The 19,265-nt window shown below is 42.6% G+C and overlaps 1 long non-coding RNA gene across 1 annotated transcript in view; it reads right to left on the bottom strand.

Moving 5' to 3' along the window:
• The window catches only part of LOC117979772 (uncharacterized), a 187,647-nt gene extending 168,728 nt beyond the window's left edge, over window positions 1–18,919 (bottom strand). The window contains exon 1 of the long non-coding RNA XR_010111656.1: window positions 18,808–18,919. This is a non-coding gene — a long non-coding RNA (uncharacterized LOC117979772). The remainder of the gene's footprint in view (window positions 1–18,807) is intronic.
• Window positions 18,920–19,265: the final 346 nt, after the last annotated feature.

Raw genomic sequence — 19,265 nt, forward strand, 5'->3', positions numbered from 1 at the left:
TGAAATGATCATATGGTTTTTTCCTTGATTCTGTTAATGTAATGTATTACATTTATTGATTTGTATATTTTGAGCCATTCTTGCATCCTTTTGATGAGTCCCACTTGATCATAGTAAATAATCTTTTTAACATGCTGCTGGATTCAGTTTGCTAGTATGTTGCTGAGGATTACTGCATCCATATTAATCAAGGATATTCCCCTATAATTTTCTTTGGTTGTTGTTGTGTCCTCATCTGGTTTTGGTATCAAGGTAATACTGGCCTCCAATAATAAGTTTGGAAGAATTCTCTCTCCTTCAGTTTTCTAAAATAGTTTGAGAAAGTCCAGTATTAGTTCTTTTTTAAATGTTTGGTAAAATTAGCAGTGAAGTCACCAGGTCCAGAGCTTTCCTTTGATAAGAGACCTTTATTACCAATTTAATCTTGTTTTTTTTGTTATTCATCTGTTCAGATTTTTCTATCTCTTCGTGATTCAATCTTGATAGGTTGTATGTGTCCAGAAATTATTCATTTCTTCTAGTTTTTTTAACTTTTTGGCAGTTAGGTATTTACAACAGTCTCATGTGATCCTTTGTATTTCTGTGGTATCAGCTGTAATTTATCCTTTTTCATCTCTCTATTTATTTGAGTATTTTTCCGTTTTTCTTAGTCTAACCAAAGGTTTGTCAATTTTGTTTACCTTTTTAAAAAACTAACTCTGCTTCATTGATCTTCTGTAATTTGTTTATTTATGCTCTGATCTTTTTTTTTTCATCCACTAACTTTTGGTTTAGTTTGTTCTTGTTTTTCAGTTAGCTTTCTGAATTGAGGTCTTTCTACTGTTTTGATGTAGGCATTTATTGCATAAATTTCCCTCTTAAAAGGGCTTTTGCTATATTCCACAGATTTTTGGGATATGTGATTCCATTTTCATTTGTCTCAAGAAATTTATTTAATTTTTTTAAAAATTCATTTATGGACCCATTAGTTTTTCAGAAGTGTGTTGTTTAATTTCCACATATTTTTACAGTTTCCAACTTTCCTCCTGTTATTGATTTCTAGTTTTGTTCTATTGTGGTAGGAAAAAATACTGGTATGATTTCAATTTTTTTAATGTTTAAGACTTGTTTTATGGCCTAACATATGTTCTATTCCAGAGAATGTTCCATGTACTATTAAAAAGAATGAGTATTCTGCAACTCTTGTGTGGAATGTTCTGAAAATGTCTTTGGTTTAGAGTGTGGCTTACCTTGACAATTCTTTGTTGATTTTCTGTGTGGATGATCTGCACATTGCTAAAAGTGGGGTGTTGAAGTCCCCTGCTATTATCGTATTGCAGTCTATCTCTCCCTTTAAGTTTATTGAATATTTTCCTTATATATTTATGTACTCCAATGTTAGGTGCATGTATACTTATAATTTTTATATTATCTTTCTGTACTGACCTCTTTATATAATGGTCTTCTTTGTCCCTTTTTACAGTTTTTGGCATAAAGTCTATTTTATCTTATATACATATAGCTACTCCTGCTCTTACTTGGTTTTCCTTTGCATAAAATATATTTTCCCATCCCTTTGCTTTTGATCTATTTATGTCCTTCCAGGTGAAGGTGGGTTTCTTGTTAGCAGCATATAGTTGGGTCTTTGTTTTTTAATCCATTCAGCCATCTATGTCTTCTAATTGTAAAATTTAAATCTTTTACATTCAAGGTAATTATGGATAGGTAAGGGCTTTAGTACTGCCTTTTTGTTACTTCTTTCTAATTGTTTTGTAGATCCCTTTTTTTTTTTTTTACCTTCTTCCTCTCATACTCTCTTCTTTTGTGATTAAGTGATTTTCTCCAGGAGCATGCTATGATTCCTTGCTTTGTAACTTTAGTGTCTCTATTATAGGTTTTCACTTTGTCATTACCACGTGGCTTACAATAAGCATCCTATAGTTATAACAAGTTATTTAAACTGATAATCTAACTGATCACAAAGGGAAAAAAAGAAACAAAAAGAACTGCACACTTCAACTCCACTGTCTTCCAACATTTTGGATTTTTGATGTCACAATTTACATCTTTTATATTGCCTGTCTCTTAACAAATTATTTTAGTTATTATTTTTAATTGTTTTCTCTGTTAGTCTGCATACTAAGGATATAAATGATTTACACATCACAATTACAGTATTAAAGTATTCTGAACTTGTTTGTATACTTACTTTTGCCAGTAAGTTTCATACCTTCGGATATTTTATTGTTACATGTTAGCATCCTTTTGTTTCCATTTGGAGAACTCCCTTTAGCATTTTTAGTAAGATAGGTCTGATGGTGACAAATTTCCTAAGCTTTTGTTTTTCTGTTCTGAAAAACAGTTTTGCTGGGTATGATATCCTTGTTTGACAGTTTTTTCCCTTCAGCATTCTGAGCATATCATCCCACTCTCTTGTAGTCTGCAAGGTGTATGCTAAAAAGTTTGCTGCCATATGTATTAGAATTCCTTTATATGTTATTTGTTTCTTTTCTCTTGCTGCTTTCAGAATCTTCTTTGTCTTTGACTGAAATAGTTTTGATATATGTCCCCACCAAATCTCATGTTAAAATGTAACCCCTAATGCTGGAGTTGGGAACTAGTAGCAGATGTTTGAGTCATGGGGGCAGATCCCTCATAAATAGCTCACTGCCCTCTCTGTCGTACTGAGTGAGTCTCACTCTATTAGGTCACATGAGAGCTCATGAGAGCTGATTTTTTTAAAGAGAATAGCACCTTCCTTCCACCATCTTCCTCCCTGTCTTGTCATGTGACATGCCTGCTCCCCCTTCCCCTGCTGCCGTGATTAAAAGTTTCCTGAGCTCTTGACCAGAAACACATATGGCACCACACTTCTCACACAGCCTGAAAAACCTCTTTTCTTCATAAATTACCCAATCTCAGGTGTTCCTTTATAGCAACGCAAAATAGACTAACACATTGACCTTTCAGAGTTTGATTATCCTATGCCTTAAGGTAGTCTTATTTGGGTTGTATCTGATTAGTGAACTTTAGTCTTCCTCTACCTGGATAAGTATAACCTTTTGGATATAAAAAGTTTAGAAAGTTTTCTGTTATCATTTCATTGAAGAAGCCTTCTACACCTTCGTGTTTCTCTGCTACTTCTTAAATTCCAATGATATGAATGTTTGCTTTTTTGAACATAGCCTATAGATTCCATAAGCTTTTTTCATCCCTTTTTATTATTTTGTCTTTTTTTCTATGTATTTTTAAATAGCCTGTTTTTTGAGGTCACCCTTTCTTTCAATAGCTTGATCAATTCTGCTATTTATACTGTCTATCGAATTTTTTATTTCATTCATTGTAGTTTTTACATCCAGAATTTGTTGTATTATTTAAATCTCTCTGTAAAATTTCTCTAATAAATTTCTGAATTGTTTATCTGTGTTTTCTGGAAGTTCACTGAGCTGCCTTATCACAGCTATTTTGAATTCATTGTCTGACAGAGCACACATCTTACCCCTTTAAGGTCTGTCACTGGTGCCTTGTTTTGTCTGTTAAATGAGGTCATAATTCCCAGATTGTTCTTTATCCTTGCAGCAGACATATGTTGATGCCTACGCTTTGAAGACTTAGGTATGTATTCCAGTCTTTGTAGTCTGCTTGTGTTTGTGCCCATCCTTCTTGAGTGGGCCTGCCCAACGATCTAAGCCAGTTGACCTTTTTCAGAGTCAGTGACTACTGGAACTATGTCAGCAGTAGAGGGCGCCCTAAGCTCAGATTCTCTATAAGTCTAGCTGTAGCTTCAAGGTTGATGCGGCACCTCGACCCAGATGGACTTGGGGAAGAAGACTCAAGGAGGATACCCAGGTTGTGTAGGAAAGCTAACCAGGGACCCAATTCTGCAAGTCTGTCCCATGTGCCCAACAGGCACACATTTACCAGAAGTTTATTGTATAGGTGTGACAGTTCCTTGATTGCTGAGAGAGGGGCTGGAGCCAAGAATGAGCCCCCTCAGAATTCACCATGGGACAGAGGCTGACAGGCTTGCCCCATTGTCCCAGACTTGTATATTTCCCAGTGATTTCCTGCATGGGCAAGAGGGTTCCCCAATTGCAGCAAAAGGAGACATAGCTGATACTGTGCCCCCTCAGGATTTGCTGTGGAATGGTGGCTGGTGGGCTCCTCATAGAAGTTTAGACAGATAGGTAATGCCCAGTCTTCAAGATAAAGACAGCTTTCCCTCCGAGACCAGCTGAAGAGGGCTGGAGCTGAGATACAGGGTGACCTTCAGATCTGCTGCTGAGACTGATACCAGCGGACAGACAAGCCTTCCTGCCGAGGCATTAATGTGCATGATTCCTCCTGGACTCCTTGGAAAAGAGTTTTGGTTGAAGGCTCAAGGCCAAATGGGGCCGTGGCCAAGCTCTTTGGGGAATTAAGCTGTTTCTGGATTTGAACCTGGGAGCATGATTGTAGGGTCTGCTACCTTGGTGCTGGCATGCACTCTCAGAATGGCCTTCCTATGTCTTAGACTCCACTGAGGTTTCATAACCTCCTACCTGAATTCCAAGGCTCCCTCTAAGAGATTGCGTTCTGTAAATGGGTACAGAATTTTTATTATTGTGGGGCAATATAAGTGGGTTATCTCTGATGCTGCCATCTTGCTGACATCATCAGCTCCAAGAAAACTTTTTAAAATCTGTTTTGTAGTATATGTATTTATTCTCCCCTCAATTCATCTTAAAGCCCTTTTCTAACAAGGAAGGAAGAAAAGGAAAAACAGGAGACAGCAAGAAAGGAAAGAAAGAGTTCCCCAAGCAAGAACACAGGGAAAAGAATTTTTGAAGAGATTTTACTGGTTTTTCCTGTTTTTTTTTATATTTTCGTTTACCATTTTGTAATTTTAACTTTGTGTTTTCTACTATTCATTTAATGTTTGGATAAGTAATAAACGTGTGTGGTTCAAAAATTAAATTTAAAAGTGTATATATGGAGTCTGCCTTTCAATCTAATTCTCACCCCATCCTTCCACTGGCTGCTTTTTAAATTTATTTATTTTATTTATTGATTTTGTGTACTGCCATGGTTTTTTTATGGAAATGCAATCATATATGAAGATATGTTCTTGATTCTCTCCCTTTTCTAATAGAAGTCAAAATATAATACATACACTGCTTGCTCTTGCTTTTTTCACTTAAAAATAGATGCTGGAATGTTTTCCATATCATTCCAGCATTTCCTCATGCTTTTACTCAGCTGCATTGTATTCCATTATAGATGTAGCATAATTTATTTGAGCAATTCTTTATTGATAAATCATACACAGGAAAATCTCTATACATAATCTATGTCATACACAGGAAATCTCTATACACAATCTATGTGAAGGGAGGTAAAAATCCCTTCTGCTCTCAGTGTTCCCCTACGCCAGCTGGATGAGGGAATATGGATGAGGGAGTGTGGTTCTTAGCTGGATGAGGGAGTGTGGTTCCCTCCAGCCCTTTTCCCAGTCACATCACCCCAGCCCCAAGTGGGGTCACCAATTAAAATGTGATAAGAATGGGTGGATTAGGAAAATCCTGAAAACCCAGCCACCTTTGTCAACCATGGAGAACTTCCTCCCCGGTAGCCTAGCCAAATCTGAGATCTCCCAGATCTTGTACACAACTGCAGATGTGTTTCCTGATTCACAGTCGTAAAAGAAAAACACCTTTATAACATAGGACAGGCTAAGATTTTTACCTTTATAATAATTATTGTAAAAGATACATATTACTTTCCTGACATCTGTTGAAGTTAAGTAAAGGTTTCTATAACAGAAAAGATGTTTGGGTGAGGCTGACACTATATTTCTTTCTGTAAAAACTCGTTCAAACCCATATTACTATTGAGGGGTGGGTAAGGGGGCTATGTTAATACTGCATGTCATTGGCCACCCACTCCTCTGTCTGATTCAGGATTGGACGTCCAGCCCAAGGAGCACCAAGCTTTAACTGGCCAGGAATTTATACATGTTTCTCAATCAATAATTTATTCCAGAAGACACAGAGAACAGAAAGGTGTAGTGGGCACTTGAACTGAAAAGTGATGTACAACATGACTGAGGAAACGTCTGCCCAGGAACAACATTTCTGAGAGTAAATTGAAGCAAAAGCCCTCTCCTTGATAGCAACCTAAGGCCAATCCTCCCTTCTGGATCAACTTCAAAGCCCTTCTTTAGCTAAGGATGTAAATGACTCGACTGCTCAAGGCAAAGAGCATTTGTACAGGCAGCAATGTCACAAATGATCATCAAACACAGTATTTGTTCTGCCTATCAAGATCCCAGCATAGTGAGGGCCTCTTAGATGCACCCTGTATCCCCCTTTTCACCCCCGAAAAGACTGGTCCTCCTCTGCCCTTCAACTGTCTCTCCTTTTTGCACTCCTTTAATTGCACTTGTTTTTGAAGCCCACAGAATTTATTATTCAGAAAACAACCTTCTCTGCAATATCAACCTTAATTAACTGTGTTCTTTTTCTATCGCCTCCCACCCTCCACTTTATGCATTTGAATTAAGGCACTCCAGAGCCCCTGGCCAGCACCCCTCCCCCATCACACACCCATCAGAGTCTTACCAGCCAACCATGACCAGATAAGGGAAAATGGAATTTCTTATCTCTGGCTGCCAATGTGAAAGGGTCAAGGTTACCAAGGAGAGACCTTCCAAAAGGAAGGAGAGAAAAAAGGAAGCCAAGCCTCCCTGGTTTCCATGGTAACAGAAGGTTGAATCATGGTGCATCCCCGAGAGCCTGGCCTGCTTAGCTCTGCTGACATCTTTCCACTTCATTAGCCTCTTTATCAAGTGACTCTGCATAGGACTAAGTGTATTTTGGTGTCAGGGTACACTGCAGATGATTCAAAAACAGGGTGACCTTTTCCACTGATCCCCAGTGCCTTCTGGGACCACAGACACTTTCACCCCGCCTCCTGGGTCCTCTTAAAGGCTTGGCTTGCTCTTCACTCTTTCTAATCAAAACTCCGTCACCGAGAGGCCCGGAGGTGCCCTTACCCAGCAGCCCAGGAAGCCAGGACCCCAGCTGTCAGTGATGCACAGCACCCGAGCCAGGAGGAAGATTAATGACTTTACCCACAGAAAATGGATAAAACGGGCCCCAAAAAGACAATAAACGCAGGGCAGGCTGCGAGGAAGGCTCTGACAGTAACAAATACTGACTGACATCGCATTGTGTTCCCTTTCTAGATGACTCAGAGCTGCCAGTGGAAACACAGATTCATTTAATAAGCACTTCAGTGAGACAAATGGACCTTTGGGGGTTAAGATTGATCTCCATCTCATGTGTGTGCACTCCAACGTACGTGTGTGTGAGAAGGAATGTCCGTACTCAGTATTGTCCCTTTGGAAATCCAAGGAGCATGCTGTAATTTCCCAATCTCGTCTCCATGCTTCAGCAAATTTGTCACTGGTAGAGTATCTCAGCCATGAAAATTCTCCTGCAACCAAGAGCCCAGGGCTGAAAGAATCAGTTAGGAGACTTAAAACACCTTTGATAAGTTTGACCTCTCCTTCAGGAACCCTGTATAGGTCTATGTCCAGGGGAGGAACTTCCTTCTCCTCTTGTACACAGGCTGCAATGCTTTTTACCCCAGAAGCATGCTGGGCCAAGTGGCAGACAAAGGAGATAGGAGCCAGGGAAATGAGACTGACAAGGAGTTTCTGGGAGAGCTGGGGCTGCCTTGGTTTTATTTTGTTTTCTTCCTTCCAAATTAATTCACAAATGCTGTGTTGCAGAGTCCAGGGAATCTGGTTCCCCTGTCCCAGTGCCAATATCAACAATTGTGTGATATTGAAGGAGTGACTTCCTCTCCCTGGGCCTCACATTGCCCATCAGAGGAATTAGAGGGCTGGATTGGGTCATGGCTAAGATTCCTTCCAGGTCTCTCCAGAGCAGGGGTCAGCCCTAACTGCCTTGTCTCTTACACCCATATCCCAGTACTGCCTCCCTCCTAAATCTTTTTTTAAATCCCATTTACTCCACACTGTACCCACCCTCAATGCCCTGGCTCTGAACCTGGTCAGAGCTTCATTATCTCCTGCTAGACTAGTACCATGACCTCCTACTGGACCCACAGAATTGCTCTCTTCCCATTCATTCTGCAGAGCAGCAGTTCTGAAAGTGTGGCCCCAGGCCAGTAGCATCCGTATCACCTGGGAGCTTGTTAGAAATGCAAATTATTGGGCCCCACCCCAAATCAAACATTTTGTGAGAGGGCCCAAAGATCTGATTCTCCCAGATCCTTAGTCTGGACTCCTCCGGGCCTCTCCAGGTCCCCATCTCACCACTCCCTTCCTTGGAAAATATTTACTCTCCAGTAACCCCAAACTTGTTATTTCCAAATACACCATGCTGTGTCATACCTCTGGCCCCACATAAGTCATTCCTTCTAGTTGGAACAGTCCTATGACCAATCTTCACTTTGTAGGGCTAAGTGCTTCTCAACCCTGTCAACTGAATAACTTTTGACATCCTTCCAAAGGCACCCCTACAGATAATAGCCCTCCAAAAAGACTTCCCTGGCTTCTCCCACCTCTAAAATTATGTACTCCTATGATTCCTTGTGTATGCCTCCAAAATAGCACATGCCACTTTGCATAGTAGGCAGGATTCTGTGATGTCCCAAAGATTTTCCATACACCCCCTCCCAGTGTACATAATTTCATAATTATGCGCTGCATAATTTCTGGGCCAATGATAATGATAGAGGCAGGAGGCAGAGAAATTCTAGGCAGACTGGGGACATGTCTCCAGTGAAACCCCACCTTTGAGCCGAAAAGCCTGAAACCCACGGCCCAAAGTGAGAACTTCTATCCCTGTTTGCCGGCTCTCTCCCAGTTGGTTCTTTCTGAATAATGTCTTTTTACCAATCAAATGTTCCCTTTTCCAAAACTACCTATGGCCCACCTCGCCCCACATCCTGTGCCTATAAAGACCCCAGAATCAGTCAGTAAAGGAGAGAGAAGCAGCTTGACTGGAGAGAGGTGACTTGACTTCAGAGGGACAACTGGACTTCAGAGGAGAGACAGCTTAACTTCGGAGAGATTGCTTAACTACAGGGAAGAGCTGACTAGAGACAGCTGGACTTCAGGGGAAGATTATCTGCCCGTCTTGTGCCCTCTCCAGCTCCCCTCTCTGCTGAGAGCCATTTTCCATTGCTTAATAAAATTATCCACCTTCACCATCCTTCAAGTGTCTGGGTGACCTCATTCTTCTTGGATGCCAGACAATCAGGACCTACCAAGTGTGGGTACCCAAAAAAGGCTGTCACACTGGCCCTCTGCCCTCACTAATGGAGGGCAGCCACTCCATGCAACAAGGCAAGGGGCCCACTGAGCTGATAACACACCACTGTCCACAGACAGCAGAGCTAAGAGAGCATTGTAACACATCCCCTGGGGCTTCGGGGGTTGCAGGCACCCCCAGCGGGGCACCGACGTCCCTTGAGGCCCACATAGAACCTGCTCCTGCTGGCGCCTTAAAGCAGCCAATCAGATCCCGCATTCACTCACTCACATGCTCCCTCCTGCAAGGGGTTGGGCCCAGTAAGCCAAGTAAACAGGGCACCCCCGTTGCAAGTCTGACAAAGGGGTCAAGAAAAATCCTTCATCAATTATAATGGATTATAGTCCTGTAATTACATTATGTTATATAGTATATGCTATTTGGTTGACCTTAAAATAGGAAGATTAATCAGGTGGTCTTGACCTAATCACAAGAGTGCTTTAAAAACAGCGCTTTCAAAACAGTACTTTCTCCAGCTGGTTGCAAAAATAAAAGTCAGAGAGATTCAACATGAGGAAGATTCTCAGCTGCTGAGATGGAGGGACCCTTGGGCAAAGATCTAAGAGCAGCCTCTAGGGGCTGAGAACTGTCTCTGGCTGACAGCTAACAAGGAAATGGGGACTTTAGTCCTATGACCTTGAGGAACTGGATTCTGCCAACAAGGATGAGCTTAGAAGTAGATTATTCCACAGCCTCCAAACAAGAAGTCAGTCCAGCCAATACCTCCATTTCAGCCTTCTGATGCCCTGAACTTGATATACCATAATGGGTTTCTGACCTACAGAAATGTGAGCTAATAAATCAGTGTTGTTTTAAGCCACTAAATTTGTGGTGACTTTTTGCACAGCAACGGAAAACTAATATACCTTATATTGTAATTCTCTATTTGCATAGCAACTCCCTCACTGACTGAGCTACTTAAAGATACTGCTGGCCGGGCATGGTGGCTCACACCTGTAATCCCAGCACTTTGGGAGGCCGAGGTGGGCCGATCACCTGAGGTCAGGAGTTCGAGACCAGCCTGGCCAACGTGGTGAAACCCTGTCTCTACTAATAATATAAAAATTAGCCGGGCATGGTTGCACACGCCTGTAATCCAGCTACTTGGGAGGCTGAGGCAGGAGAATCCGCTTGAACCAGGAGGCGGAGGTTGCAGTGAGCCAAGATCACGCCATTGCACTCCAGCCTGGGTGACAAGAGGGAAACTCAGTCTCAAAATAAAAATAAATAAATAAATAAATAGAGACCGCTTCATTAATTCTTGCATCACCAGCAACTTTCTGGGGCACGCCCAGAGGAGGTTCATAGTAAATGCTTACTGGGTGAATAGATAGATAGACAGGTGGATAGATAGATGGATGGATGGATGGATGGATGGATGAATGGATGGATGAATCATGGAGCATGTGATACCATTGTTCCAGCAGTTGCTTTAAATATGGGGGGAAATGTAACATAAAAAGGGGATAGAGTATGTAAATAAACAATAAAAACCAGGATGAGACAGAGTGATTTTTTGTCCCATCATTGATTTTTGCAGCATAGAGGCCTTTTGCTGGTTAACACTGAGTGTCAACTTGATTGGATTGAAGGATACAAAGTATTGATCCTAGGTGTGTCTGTGAGGGTGTTGCCAAAGGAGATTAACATTCGAATCAGTGGGTGGGAAAGGCAGACCAACCTTAATCTGGGTGGGCACAATCTAATCAGCTGCCAGAGTGGCTAGAATATAAGCAGGCAGAAAAATGTGAAAAGAGAGACTGGCCTAGCCTCCCAGCCTACACCTTTCTCCCGTGCCGGATGCTTCCTGTCCTCGAACATCAGACTCCAAGTTCTTCAGTTTTGGAGCTTTGACTGGCTCTCCTTGCTCCTCAGCCTGCAGACGGACTATTGTGGGATATTGTGATCATATGAGTTAGTACTTAATAAACTCCTCTTTATATATATGACTATTCCACCAGTTCTGTCCCTCTAGAGAACCCTGACTAATGCAGGCCTCTTTATCTGTTAGGAGTTTGTCCTGCATTTATCTCTTACAGCTCAACATCTTATAGCATTAAGCTAAAGACACGTGCCCTTGTCAAGCAAGTGAGACCTGTTGCATATCACCAGGAGTGGCAGTATCAAAATGTCAACCCACTGCATGGTTTGTAGATGTCAAGATTACCAAGAAAGACACAACTCCCAGAGGCACTGGTTGGAACAGCATCTTAGAGAAAAGACAGAGCAAGGTCAGCTTCAATAGTGACCATTGGTCTCCCATGGCCAGTAAGCCAGCCCTGGAGCTGATGCAGGGAGATTGCCTGCATGCACTCCTCTTGTATTAAAGGCAAAGGACTGTGTTCTGAACAGATATAGCAGTGGGATTGCCAGGTGTGGTGCCACATGATGCATATACTTAAGCAAAACAAAAAAGTTAATATCAAACCCAGAACAGGGAAAGATACTCCTAAACAGGGCAATCAGTCCAGCATAGGCTGTGACGGCTTTTTATCTCTATATAAGAAAATGTTCCAGGTCTGAGGACACACTCATATGCAACCATGCAAGGATCAATGAGGCTGCATGTGACTGCCTTTTCCAGCCCCGATATGGACATCTATTATTGCTGTATCCAACTCCTCCTTCTCTTTGAGTCAATGTTGCCCTGTGTGTAATGCTGGTAGGGTTCAGTACCCAGCCTCTTACCTCAGAGGTCCAAAGGTTGGGGGTTCTGCCTGTATGTATTCCCTGGAAATTCAGACAGATAGACCCTTTATCCAGAAGCTAGAGTGAGTGGTATGAAGACTCTGGGATAGTCAGGTTTATTCCTGGCAGCCATAAGGGTATCTAATTCCTGGTGTCTAATGACAGGTCAAGCGCTATCCTAGAGAAGCAAAGGATGCTTCCTGGCTCAGTTGTCCTAAGAGGGTTCTTAACTCAAGCTCTCATTTTTTGTCCATATTTTGTACTGATTCTTTAGCATCTCATTGAATCACTGAAACCTCAATAGATTTCTTTTCTGCTTAAAATACAAAGAGTTGGTTTCTGTTGTTTGCAACCAAGAACCCTGACTGATACATACTCTGATCATACTGAACTGACAGCCAAGTGTTTTTCCTACTTCTAAAAGTCTCCAGAGACTCTATAAGAGCCCTCAGTTACCTGTTGTACCAGTCAAGGTTCTTAGGTGTGGACAAAAGAACACTCCCTAGCTGATTTAAGAAGAAAATGAAATTATTAAAAAGTATTGCTAGTTCTCTGGAGTGTCTCCGGGAAGCCCTACAGCCAGGAACAGTGGATCAATCACACTATCCTCCAGATTTTTTTCATGGGGTCCCCATCAGCATCCCCACTGACACAGAAACCACAGGTCCCACCCACAGCACTGAGCACTGTGTGTTTCCACAATCAACTCTGTGATCGCTGCATCTAGATGCTAAATATCTATGTCCCTTCTCTCACCAGAATAAATTCCTCTGGACATCTGCTTCCTAGCATCACTGGCTTCCTAACTGAAGCCAGACACAGGTGCCTCTGGTCAGGAACTTAGGCTTGCATTCTATACAAGGGAAGCTTGGAAAGCCCATTTCTGGCTTTCTACTTGAGGCACAGACTCAGTAAATGAGAAATTCCCCAAACTTAGAAAGGGTGTACAAGAGTGCTGGGCACCCAAGTGGCTTGACTGATATCCTGTTCATTGCAAGTAGCTTGACATCTGTTACAGTGTTAGAAATGCCTGGCATCCAAGAAATCCTTCCTAGAAGCTAACAAAGCACCTGCCTTCTGCAGTGCTCCAATTTAACCAGTCCTCTGTGTGTCATCTTCAGTGAAATCCTACAACAGCCTGCCACTGTCTTCCAAATGTTTGAACACTTACGTTCAATCCCCCTTAACTTTCCTGTTATTCTGGTCAAGAAGCAAGAATCTTTTCTCCTTCTCTTTTCCTTATGACTCCTTGGAGTTTTAGTTGCCTCTAAAGCCAGTCTCTCAACTATTCAGACCTCTCTTCAATTGCTCTAAAAGTCCCACTCCTGTACTGTTCTCTACCAAATTACGTAACTGTTTTCATTTTCTCTCTTCATGCTATATCCCCAGTTCATATCCTTAGCTACCTTCCCCAGTGAACAGCATCCCACATTGCCCAGGCTTATCCAACTCTGGTAGGTCATGCTGCCTCATGGTCAAATCACAAAGAAATTTCACTGTGACCTGGCATTATAAGCTGTTCAGAGCTAAAAACACAGCAGCCCCTCCACCCCACTGCATAGCAATAGTACATAGCCAACTAAAAGGTCTCTGGAATAAGAGGGGCTCAGAGAGAATGAAAGTGGGCACACTACCGCCATAGAAGGAAACTGTCCTCCAAAGACTTACACTAGCTGCATGACCTCAGGAAAGATACTTTACCTCTCTGAGGTTCAGACTCCTCATCTGAAATATTGAGATAATAATAATATTTGCCTCATAGAATTGTTGAGAGGGTTAAAGGACATGACGAATCTACATTGCATATGGTTAAGTGCTCACAAATGGCACCTCATAGAGATGACTTGGAGACCCAAATTGATCAAGGATATAAAAACACTGTAAACTAGACAAGCCCCACAAAATTTCAGGTTGTTATTAACATCATTGCAATTAATATTATTTTATAAACTGAATAAAAATAAATGGTTACACCCTTGATAAATTAAATTCACTTTCTGGCAGGGTGCTAGTGTGTTTCCATATTGCCCTAAAAAATGAGGAGTGAAAAAGCATCCAATATAGACAAGCCCGGAATGGTTGAGCTACAGAAACTCTCAGAGTTGGTTTTCAACTCTTGCAATTTACAGAGGTAGGAACTGAGGGGATAATACCTTGCCCAAAATGGTCAGTGGCAGACCACAGATCAGTGCTCCCGCCCCTGTAAACATCACCTTGGCAGAACAAGGCTTTCACGCCGGCCTTCATGGACCAGATGGTGCCCTCCCGCACCCACCCACACACCATAGCAAGGCTCCTAAAGGGGCACTCAATGTCCAAACCACCCAGAAAAGCAAGTCTTACAGAAGCCAGAGTTAGTGAATCCTTAAACATCATTTTAAGAGCAAGGAAATGTCCACACCAATAGTGCCTCCCGGACTCTAAGTCTAACCTGCCTTGTATTAATCTCTCTAAGAAAGGTGAAAATGGGAATAACAGTTTGAGAGTGAACTTTGGAACTGCTATTATCATCAACACCATACTGAGAACTAGCCTAACAGATCCCTAAGAGCCATGGTGAGAGTTTGTAAGAGGAGTGGGGATAAAGCAGAGTTAAATATACATTGACAAGAAGAGCAGAAAAATCCTGCAAAGATCCTGATATGATAAGAGATTATTCCATATCAAAGTCCAGGGTGGGGGCCACAGGGGATGTATGAGGCTCCCTGGAGGGAAAAGTTTATGAGTTAAAGAGTGGGCTTAGCCAGCCGGGCATGGTGGCTCACGCCTGTAATCCCAGCACTTTGGGAGGCCAAGGCGGGCAGATCATGAGGTCAGGAGATAGAGACCATCCTGGCTAACATGGTGAAACCCCATCTCTACTAAAAAAATTACAAAAAATTAGCCAGGCCTGGTGGCAGGCACCTGTAGTCCCAGCTACTCGGGAGGCTGAGGCAGGAATGGCGTGAACCCTGGAAGCAGAGCTTGCAGTGAGCTGAGATCGCACCAGTGCACTCCAGCCTGGGCGACAGAGCCAGACTCCGTCTCAAAAAAAAAAAAGAGTGGGCATAGCCTCCCTCCTTCCAGATTCAGCCCAGCAGCCCCTCCTCTGGAAATCTTCCTGGGGTCCCCAAGATTGAAGGAGACATATGACCTCAAAGAGGTCATAGCATTTTGAGCCTCCCTGCCATGGTACTTCCATCTCACCAGCTGTGAGCTCTGGTAGTACAAAAGTAGGTCCAAAAGTAGGTCTTAATCGCTCACCAGCATGCAGCAGAGGACCTGGCAAAGTCTACCGGTTGGATCTATGAAGGGCACCTCAAGTTGAGGCAAGCTGCCTTAATACATTTACAAGCCAGACTTGGAGTAAGTCCCTTTAAGCCAAAGCTATTTCTCCTGAGATCTGGAACTCTATTGATTCTCAAAATTCCTTTAAATTCATAGAAGTCAGATGGAATTGAGCAGCTGCAAGGAGATAATACAAGAAGAACCTCTCCGGCTAGCCCAGGAGTTCAACACCCAGGAGCTGCATCTTCAAAAATTCTGAAGAGGATGGACAGGAACATGGCAACTTGGGTGAAGAAGGGCTGGGGAACTAATCATAGAGGTGGCTTTGCATAGGTGGCACTCAGTTTTAAATTGGATTACATGTTTCAGGCCGACTTTTTAAAAACAGAATTTTATTTAAATGCTTTTATTCATACTTTATATAAGAATAAGAAACTTTCAGTGGTCCCTATCAAAGAATATGTAAGTATACATAAAGAATGCATATGTTGGGGTTGGGGGAGTCTGAGAAGCCTCTGAAGTTAAAGGGAAGGCTGTGCCCTTGTGTTCCCACTACAGACCTGCCAGTTTTGAGGACACCCAACCTGAGCCCAAGTGCATTTCTCCTGCTTGCTGCCTTTCTCTTGTGTCACAAAATGAATCTTCCAATTCTACCATGGAAATCCATGGCTTTCACCAAGAACTCACAGCAGGGCCCAGATGATGGAAAACTGAAGCAGAAAGAAAACACATCCCATCCAAATATAGGCCTTTATGTGGGCCTTACTGTCTGCAACACCAATTCAGAAAGCTGCTATCGATTTTCCATGGAAAAGCAGACTAAGGAACTGGAAAGCTCGTGGTGGAGTCAGGCCAGAGGGAAGCTAATATCTCATCTCTCTGTATTATCTTTTTCCACAGTTCAAAAATCAATTAGTGATGAATTTCTCTGGAAACTTCTTAGACAATGTTATTTCATTAAAGATCTGTGCAAGCACCATCAGATTTGCTTTCCAGGTGTGAATTAGAAAATTAGCCTCATCCTTTTAATAATTTCCTCCTTGGTAACATTACATCACTCTACACAATGTCTAGTGCCAGCTGAGTTGGAGTTGATGGGAAGCACATAATTCTTTTTTCCTTCCAGTAATACAAATGAAAGCAGGGAGGATGGAAATTGTGGCACTTCCTGCAATGGGAGCAGGAGACAAAATAGAGGAAAATCCAGGAGAGACCAGGAAGAGGAACTTCAGAAGACACATCTGCAATGGCTACTGCCAGTAAATAACAAAGAAAAGGAGTAGAAGATGATCAGAAGATTACAGTGCCTATGAAAGGGGCTGAGAGAGGCTCAGGCCAGCCTGTTGCCACAGCAGTGTGCTGCCTCTGGGAGACTTTCTAGAGTTGCTTTTTTTTTTTTTTTTTTTTTTTTTGAGACGGACTCTCTCTCTGTCGCCCAGGCTGGAGTGCAGTGGCTCACTCGGCTCACTGCAAGCTCTGCCTCCCGAGTTCACACCATTCTCTGGCCTCAGCCTCCTGAGTAGCTGGGACTACAGGCACCTGCCACCACGCCCTGCTAATTTTTTTTTTTTTTTTTTTTTTTTGTATTTTTAGTAGAGACAGGGTTTCACCGTGTCAGCCAGCATGGTCTTGATCTCCTGACCTCATGATCCACCCGCCTCAGCCTCCGAAAGTGCTGGGATTACAGGCATGAGCCACCACGCCCTGCCGAGACTTTCTAGAGTTGTATAGCCCCAGACCTAATCCCCTTGATCAGCCTGTGCCACAGGTAGTAGGCTACAGAGGCGTGTGCCGTTCTGTGAGTGAGGAGGGAAGTTACTGTGGTAGTCACAGTACCTGGCCTGGCACCGCAGCATGCAACTGCTTTATTTCCTGCCTCCCTCAACAGAGGGAGATGAACCCTCATTAATTCAGACTAATTTGCTAGAAGGCCAACCTAATAGACAGTAGTAAGATGCTCTTAAAGGATTCCATTTTATCACTTTCATTTACACATAGTAAAAGGAACTAAGTCTGCCTTTGATGAATAGATAAAAATAATCAGGAGTTAGCTCATTAAAGCACAATTTAAAAATAAATTAACTAACATTTTATCGATTGAATAAAATTATATTAAAGCTACACTGTGACAGGCAGAGAAAATAACCAGGTCAACATGCCTGTCCTCAAGGATCATGCAATCTGGGTAGAAGAGCCAGGTCAGGAAGAGGAAGTAAATGATTGCAACAGGGTAGAATTTATGTTATTAGAGGTCAGCTAAGAGTAGGGTAGTACAGTGAAGGGGGAAGGCACACCTTATCCAGAAGGAGCAAGCTTAGCAGCCAGGGGAAGCTTTTTTGAAGTGTTCCTGGAAATGGGTATTGAAGAACAATTAGAAGTTAACTAGGTTGGGAGGAGGTAAGGGGAAAGGGAGAGGTAATGGGGAAGGAGGGACGAGGACCACATGGCCATTCCAGGCATTCATGTAGTAGTGTATGGTTTGCAAATCACGTAGTTTACCCACGTTTCTCATTTTAACTTCATAACAGCCATGTGAGGAAGATGCTGTTATTTTATTCTATTGTAGATGAAAACAGAGCCCATGTGACTCCCCTACCTCAGCTGGTAAAGATAGGAGCCAAGGGATGGAATCAAGGCTCCTGGACCCTAAAACAGTACCCTGCTAGGAATCTAATAAAAACTACAGACTCCCTTCTCAGAAAAAAAAAAATGCATATATGCTCACACACAGAATAACATTTCACATAGAAGTCAATATTCAGAAGCCCGGAAAAGTGGGATCAGCCCAAGGATTCTAGTTAAAATACCATCCTCTGAACAGAGCTAGTGTGTACTTACACTGCAATCATCCTACATTTTAGACTTCTAGATTGCTCTAAGGATTCTATTTTTAATTGGGTAAATGGTCATTCCTCTTCTAAATCTGTTTACCCTAGTGCTAGTGAGTTTCATATCCAGGGATCAAGCATGGGTTGTTCAGCCCTACATCTGAGCAATCTCAGATTGTACACTAACTGTGTCTTGCCCAAAACGGTTTCTGTCTGCTGAGGCCCTGGGGATCCAGAGTTACAGGCTCACATTTTGCGGGGAGAGTCTGGGTGGGAGAGCAGGTAGGTAGTCAGGGTTGATGAGGCTGGGAAACTCAGCAGAGAAAAGCAGGCAGGCATCAGAGAAAAGAAATCCTCTGGTTCTTTCTCCCCATCTCCAGGTCTTACAATAGCATAAGCAGTTCCCAAGTTATTCTCCCAAGCTCTGAGGCTCTGCTAGGAATAATTCTCCCTGCCCCTGGCAGCAAACCCTCCTTTTCTCCAGACTGCAGGGTTGTGTCTTCCTGTTTACCCGCTATGCACAGTGTGGCTCAGTGCCTGGCCCACAGTAGGTGCTTAATAAATATGTATTGAAATGATGTATGGATATGCCATATCTGCCCATCACAGATTCAAGATCATCTCTGGAAGGTGCAAAGAAGAAAAGGAATTGAAAAACATCTCTCCTCCCCTTGCAGTTTTCACATCATCATAGCACATTTTCAGAGGTTTCTCTCCCTTACCTGGGTATCCACAGACACGATGATCTCATAGGCTTGTTCATGCACCAGCTACCTTGCCGCAGGCCATCCCTCTGCCCACAGCTGGTGAGGTCTCTGTGGGTCACAACCAGGCTCCCAGGAGGCTGAAAGCCCCTCCTTGTGTCTCCTGGTTAGCAAGCAGCCAGCCTGCCCCGCCCACAGTCCTCCTCCCCTCCCATAACGATACCAACTGGGAAAATGCAGAATTTAAATGATCCCACAGGAAGAAAATCAACATCTCTTAGAGACCAAATTTTAGGACCAGAGTAGAAACTGAACATTCTGGAAGCGATAATTGGTCTCATTTATCTAAATTTAGAAGGTCTAGAAAGGGAAAGAGTAACTATTAAGACATGTTATTTAGAAGAAGATAAGCCTTTAATCAAAGAGATGAGTCAAACCCAAACTCCAACCAAAATCCTGCTCAAGTCAGGGGTTTG

This window comes from Pan paniscus, chromosome 2 (assembly GCF_029289425.2).
Source record: "Pan paniscus chromosome 2, NHGRI_mPanPan1-v2.0_pri, whole genome shotgun sequence".
NCBI lineage: Eukaryota > Metazoa > Chordata > Mammalia > Primates > Hominidae > Pan > Pan paniscus.